This window comes from Miniopterus schreibersii (assembly GCF_964146895.1).
Source record: "Miniopterus schreibersii genome assembly, chromosome: 12".
Taxonomy (NCBI): domain Eukaryota; kingdom Metazoa; phylum Chordata; class Mammalia; order Chiroptera; family Miniopteridae; genus Miniopterus; species Miniopterus schreibersii.
Genome location: NC_138112.1, coordinates 23,027,835 through 23,034,657, shown reverse-complemented (window position 1 = coordinate 23,034,657; position 6,823 = coordinate 23,027,835). Strand labels below are relative to the sequence as shown.

General features: G+C 52.2%; 1 protein-coding gene across 1 annotated transcript in view; it reads left to right on the top strand.

Moving 5' to 3' along the window:
* Positions 1-794: 794 nt before the first annotated feature.
* FAT3 (FAT atypical cadherin 3) overlaps positions 795-6,823 on the top strand; it is a 609,567-nt gene continuing 603,538 nt past the window's right edge. Inside the window, exon 1 of the mRNA XM_081154333.1 lies at positions 795-979. The gene's annotated coding sequence lies outside the window, so the exon portion shown is untranslated. The remainder of the gene's footprint in view (positions 980-6,823) is intronic.

Genomic DNA, 6,823 nt, shown 5'->3' with positions numbered 1-6,823 from the left:
TCCATAAGTTGTCAAGTGACCCCCAAGATCCAAACATGTGTGGGAAAGTAGTAGGAGCCCGGTCTGGGTAGCACATTTGGAATCAAGAGGTACACGTTTGATGGTTTGATCTTCACACTACAAACTAACCTTGGAATCTTAGCGAAGCCATTTTCACCCTGGTGTGCCTCGGTTTCCTCCTCTGTCCTAGGGGAGGAACCCGCGCTCAGCCTCTGCGCGGGCCTGCGGCGCGGCGGGGGTGCGAGCGGCGTGTGCCCGCGCGCTCCGGAGCCGGCACTTCACTTTACGCGCAGCAGGAGAGCACGTTGGTGTGCTCCGCGCCCCAGAGACGGGTGCAGGAAGACTAGAGCTCTAAAATTAGTCCAGCTTGCAGGCCCCGCGCCGGGAGCGCCCTCCAGCTCCCCCAGCCCCCCCCCAGCCCCCCCTCCCCGCCTGCCCCCGCTCCCCTGCTCTGAGCTCCAAGAGCTCTAGTCATCCCGGACACTGAGGCTTCTCTCCCCCTCACCCCTTTCTCTAGCGGTTTGGGAGGAGGAGACAGCGAGAGGGAAGCGGGAGGGGGAGACCAGAGAGAGGGGCTTGGCCGCGCGTCGGCGTCCGCTGTGATGGGGCGCTGGAGGCAGCGAGGCAGCGAGCAGTAGCGGCGGCGGCAGCTCGGAGCTCCTCCCGGCAGGCTGCGCTGTGATCTGGGCTGCGGATTGGGATCTCGCGCCCCCGTCCCCCTCCTCCCGCTGCCGTTCTTCTCCTCCTGGCTTCCCTCCTCCGCCTGCGAGCCCCCGTGGCAGGCGGCGGCGGCAGCGGCGGCGGCGTCCCAGCGCCGAGCCGCGAGCACCTCTGCTCCTGGCTCTGGTCCCCGCGAGCGCGCAGCGAGCTGTGGCGCGGCGGCAGCCGGGTGGCCAGCTCGCCCTGGGCAGGAGCGCCGGGAGAGGAAGGCCACAGGGGAAGCGCCTGGTGGAGCCCTGGATCACCCGAGGAGGCAAGGGTGCGTGGGGATGTTTAAGGTGGTTTTTTTGGCTGCTCGTTGCACTGGCTGGAGCGCGCGAGCCGGACCCACAGGTCCGGCAGCTGAGTGCAGATGGGTTGCGAGGTGGGCTCGGGGAGGCAAGAGCCGGCGGAGCATGTGGGGGAAACTTTTCACCTTGTAAAGTTCCTGCCTCGGCGTGGCTCCGAGCCGCCACCGCTGCCTCCGCCAGCGCTGCCTCCGCAGGGAGGGAAAGGAGGTTCTGTCCTGTGGGGGTAGCCCCGAGGTTGGCATGGAGAGTTGGCCAAGTTTAGGACTGAGGACTTGGGGAGGAGGCGCGAGGGGCTTGCGGATCGGTGCACCCATCCCCGCCCCCCTCCCAGGCCCAGCCTCTGGTGCAGGTGGATGAGAGGGGGTCCAAGGCAGCGAGCCTATTTGGTAGCCAGTGCCCGTCAGGCGCACTGGGGATGTTCAGATGCCGATGAATGCACTTGAGGGACCCGCAGGCACAAGTTGGGTCCTCGCTTGGCGAGGCGTCAGGGACCCCAGCTGCACTTTGACCAGGGAAGGGAAGGGATTCCCAGGCAGTCGGCGGGTCTGCTCCACGCTTGATTCCAGCTTTTGGGTTCATGGGCAGGGTGAGATTTACTGAATTGCAGCGGCTGTCGGACTGGAGCGACAGCCTTTCACGGAACGGCGGGAGGAGGGACTTTTCTTGCTTTTTTGACAAGGAGAGGGAATCGGAGTGCCGTGGAAGAGTGCATGATTTTTGGCGGGCGTGAGTGAGGGTTGCTTGTCTTTGAAAAGGGAGCTGAGCGGGCCTGGCGGTCCTGGGTAGGGGTGCATTGCAGCCATCTCTGGGTCGGGGGAGGGAACGCTAGGGCTCACCAGCTCCTCACTCGGAGCCTCTTTACGGGAGATTTTGGACGGACCCCTTCGCCCAGACCATTATGGGTACGGGCCGAGGTGGGGGTCTGAGGGGCGCCGGCCCGGAGGCCGCTGTCGCGGCCCCAACTGTCTTCGCGCGGCTGCTGTGCGCGCCAGGATTCCGCCAGTGGGGGTCGCTGAGCTAAAGTGCATCTGGCCCCCAGGCTTGCGCGAGGTGGCGAGCGAGGGTATTTTTAGCAGTACCGTGGGCTGTTTCCTCCCTCCCGTATCCCAGTGACTTTTGTCGCGTGTGCTTTCTGAGACGGTTAAACATTGACCACGATTGGACTTTGCCGATAGCAACTTTTATTGTTCACTTTTCCCTGCCCCACTCTCGTGGGCGTGCGTTCGTGCGTGCGCTTGGAGCAAGGATATGCGGATGGCGGGAGTTTGGCTGCGAGCTAAGGCAGCCTCCTGAGTAGCCTACCCCTAAAGGGTGGCGCTCCCGGGGTGCGTGGGTGGTGGCGGCGGCGGCAGCGGCGTCTTGCAGCTGCAGCTCTGTGCAATAATGTGGGCAAACCAGGCAGTGGAATCGGTCGCTGCATGAACGGGATGGAGGAGGGAGAATGCGGAGACCCGGGGAGGTCGCCATAGGGGGGCTGAGATGGGTTCCTGGGAGGGAGAGGCGCCGGCACCCCAGAGCACGCAGGGCGGGCGGTGGCCGTGGCAGTGGCCAGCGGCTGCTGGCTGACTCCCTGGGTCTCGGCCAGGCTTCCTCTCACCTCCGCCCGGCGCCCACTAAGACTCTGCTGCTGGTTTGGGCAAACCTGCTGCAGCGGCAGCGGGAGGGAGGGAGGGAGGGAAGCATGGACCAAGCTAATGATGGAAGAGTCTTTTCTCCTCCCTCCCCCTTTCTCCCCGCCCCAGACTCCCGCGCGTTTGTTTTCCAAGTTGGATCCCACTTCCATTTACAAGTGTCAGACAAACCCGCGCAAACCTCCCCCACCCCGCCGGCCCCGGCCAGACAGGAGAAGGGGGGGGGGGGGGAGAGCTCTCCGCGGGCGCTCGGGGCCGTGCGCCGCACCCCTGGGGGCTTGCTCAGCTTGGGTTCCCCCGGCGGGTCGTTAGGCTTTAAAAAAACACACAAACAAAACAGCGAAACCCAAACCACTCCTGGCCGCTTCTGTTCCGCCGCTTTCCTCCTCCTGGCCTCGGACATATTAATTTTCTGGCCCCAGTGCTTAGTGGGGGGCGGGGAGGGCGGGGGCGCCGGCCAACCAGTTCATCGCAGTGGATTTGCGCTCCTGGCTTTGTTGCCAGGATTAGATTCCCTGATTGCTTCCGGGCCGCGTTAAAATAGATGCAGAGGGACCGGGAACGGACCAGAAAGACTGCAGAGGACTTTGCTTCTGATTCAGGCAGCGAGTTCAGGTGGCGCAAAGGGGGAAGCCCGCCATCTAGGAATTGAGGACCGAGGTGCCGCTTCTGAGTATGGATTGAAGGGCCCAGCTTTCGCTCCCACCAGCAGGCTCCGAACTTCCCTTTAAACGTTTATTGACCGCTTAAATGATGCTCTGGTTTGTGACGTGGAGATTTGAATTTGACAAGGAAACGACGGTAGGGGATACAGAGGAGGGAAGAGCGATGGAGAGATTGAGATTCTGCAGAATTCTGGAAATTGCACAAAGCCAACTGCTCCTGCTTTTTTTTAAAATTTTATTTTAAGTTTTTATTCCTAAATTGGAGCCGTTGAACAGTGAGAGAATAAAGAACAGCCAAGAAAACCAGGGCGCCAAGAAACAAAGACAAAAAAAATGCATAATAACTTTAGCGCTTTGATGTGCTTTTTTTTCCCCTCTGGTAGGGTTGGAGTGGGGGAAGGGTTTTTAACATTTTACAAGGAGAAAAGTTGTCTCTTAGAATTAAAACCGATGCTGATGTTTAATCATGAATCCTAGTTGTTGCCCTTTTGGAACTTGGACACTAAATGTTGCTGGGGCCAATTTCTATGCACAGTGTGCTGGGATGAGAAAGTTCCCAGAACTGTCCGGTTATAATGTCTTCATATCTGAACCACACAGAGAACTCCACATGAAAGGCAGCTGGCTCCGAGATCAGAAATCGGTCAGCTGCTGGGCTGGCTCCATCTCTTGTAGCTGCAGGATTTTCACAGCCAGGGTCTGTTGCCCAGTGACTGGCTATCAAGCTCCCACCCCATCCCCCCTTTTGCTTTTTCCAAATTTTATTTATTCTGGTTCCTGGCATAGCCATTTTTTGGGGATTTTTAAAAATAGTCGGGACCCAGTCTGTCTCTTAACTAGCAATTACAGTTGTGCTGAGCTACTCAAAAATGAAATGAGTAGCAATAAACAGAGTGTGTGCCCACTGACCTGTATGCGATATGGTTATTTTGCCAGCTCATAGCTTTTTGTAAAGCAGCAGCTCTTCAGGCTGCTCACATAAGAACATTTTGATGTGTCAGGTTATGTTATCCTTGCTTTCTTCATTCACTGCAGAATGACCTGCTCTAATCTGGCTGATGAATTATGTCAAATAGAAAGAAGTAGGCAATTACCGGAGAAGAGGCTATTTAGTCATTACCAGCTGGTCTGAGGAGTGCTCCCTATGGCTGTTGTGTTGTTACGCTGTATTAATAGCTCATAATGCAAACAGGACTAAGGTGACTTTATGTTACCATTTGTGGAGTTGGGTGTGGCATACCATGCTACTCCACATCTGTCCAGGGGCCCGTGGCTTGGCTTTTTCCTCAGGGTCAGGAGGCAAAGGATACTATTGGGGATGTTTGTTTGTTTTTTCCACTGTGGGTCATTCGTAGGTTTTTCTCTTCCGCAGGAGCATTGAGTGGGGATCATCTGATGGGATCAGGTGGGCAAGTTCATTCCCATTGATTTCCTTTGATTGCTGAGGAAGGACTGTGGATGAAACCTTTGTCTTCGTTCATTGTGACAAACACCGGGGAGGAATGAAAATTTAAAAGAAGGGGCTCTGACAGACCTAGAGGGAAGGACACATCCCCTGCCCAATTTATTCCTGGAAATAAGGCAGCCCTGACTTCTACTGATATTCATAGTGTTAAAAAATTGAAGGAAGAAACACAATTCCTCTGTATATTGCTTTGCTTATTGGATAAAACTTTCTGAAATACTTTTCAATTTCTAATTGTTGACTATGTCATCATGAACATTTTTCTACCCACGTGTAAGGGTTGGGTCTATGTTTTATAGACTGTCCTCATGAGGACAACCACAGTGCCTACAGCTTACTAGGCACAAAATAAATACTGGTGGTTTATGTGACTTTCTCTGGGAAGACCCTGAAGGTAAATATCTTTTCTGTGTTTTGGTCAATTTGATTCTGCAGGCTTCTCAAACTTCCTGATTTTTCTATGAATTGAAGAATATTTACCCTTTAAGTTTTTTTTTTCTTTTTTTGTTTACATTGCCTCTTTCCCCCCAATTCCTTTCCAAGACTAATTCTAAGAAAGCTTGCCTTCCCTTAAAGGAAAAAAAAGATTCAACTTAATGTTACAGATTGAATTTATTGAGAACATATTTGACACTTGTCTGGTCTACCAAAATAGGTTATCAGTCATGTGTAACAGTGACAAATGACCCATTCCGGTAGTTCTGAAATGGAATGGCACTCCCAGGTTAGTCTTAAATTCAGCCTATCCTAGGATTGAGGTATTTTTGTTTTAAGCAGAAGGGATGACAATTTGAGAATGAATTTACTGGCATTATGATGGTCTGAGAAATATAGAGAACAGATTTCAGAACTTAATGACCAAGCTTTTCATATAATCAGAGATGTTTCTTGCTTTACCGGATAGATATACATGAATGTGGAAGCCCAGGCGGAGCTCTGGGGAGGGTGTGTGACTCTCCTTCCTTAGATACTGCTTTACGCGAGCGTTCCCGCACCTGGGCAGAGAAGGTGTACAGGGCTCCTTGAGAGGGATCCTTAGCAGATTTTAGTATTTCACCTTTCTGATCTCTTAGAGTTCCAAGACTGTGAATTATAGCCTCTGTTTAATAAAGGAAACTTGTTTAATTAACTCTTGCCCTTGTATGTCTTAAATGTATCCCTTTGTTTTTATTTCGTAGAGTCAGAGGTTAAAGTCATTTGTTTTATTTTTCTTTCTTAAAAAAGTTTCACTTTTATTTTTTCCTATTTTATTTTTGTTTCTTTCATCTCTCTACAAAATTCACTTCTTTTAAATTTATTTTCAGTAATGTTTACTGAGCCCACCTTCCTTTTAAGGCATTGGGCAGGATAGAGACGCGTCCTTTGTGAAAGTACAATACATTCTTTGCTTCTGGGTGCTTACTGTTTTGTTGGGAAGATGGGAGATGCCCATGTGTGCAAACTAGAAAGTAGCACCTGGCTGTATTTGTTAATTGACAGAAGAGTGTCACTGAACAGGGTACATGCTGGAAGTGGAGGGAGAGATAAATATGAGCTGCAGTAAACTTTTAGGGGGAGAATAAAGTAAATAGAAACCAATTTCATAATTCTTAGTGAAATCCTAATGTGGACAAGAAACCATAAAACTAATGAATTCTTTCATTTCTGTAGGACAGAGCTCCTTTTTGAAAGAACATACTCATGGAACAGGCCACATAGGCTATTGGAACATTAGTCAATATTTTGGGAAACACCAGAATTTATTCAGGCCCTTTTCTCCATTATCCTTTGGTGGACCCCTCCCCCAGTTCAAAGAGGACCTTTAGGTGTTTTAAAGGTGTCTCTGGGTCTGCATGCAGGTGCACATGCACGCCCCCGCCTCCTCCCCAACACACACACACACTCTCCCTCCCTCCCTCCCTCCCTCTCTCTCTCTCTCTCTCTCTCTCTCTCTCTCTCTCTCTCTCTGTGGCTTCCTGGTGGTTACATCACCAGTACTACGTTTTGTAGTTGACTGTTTCATTACTGTTGGTAGTAATGAAAAAGTATCTGCAAATAAGCTGCATTTTAGGG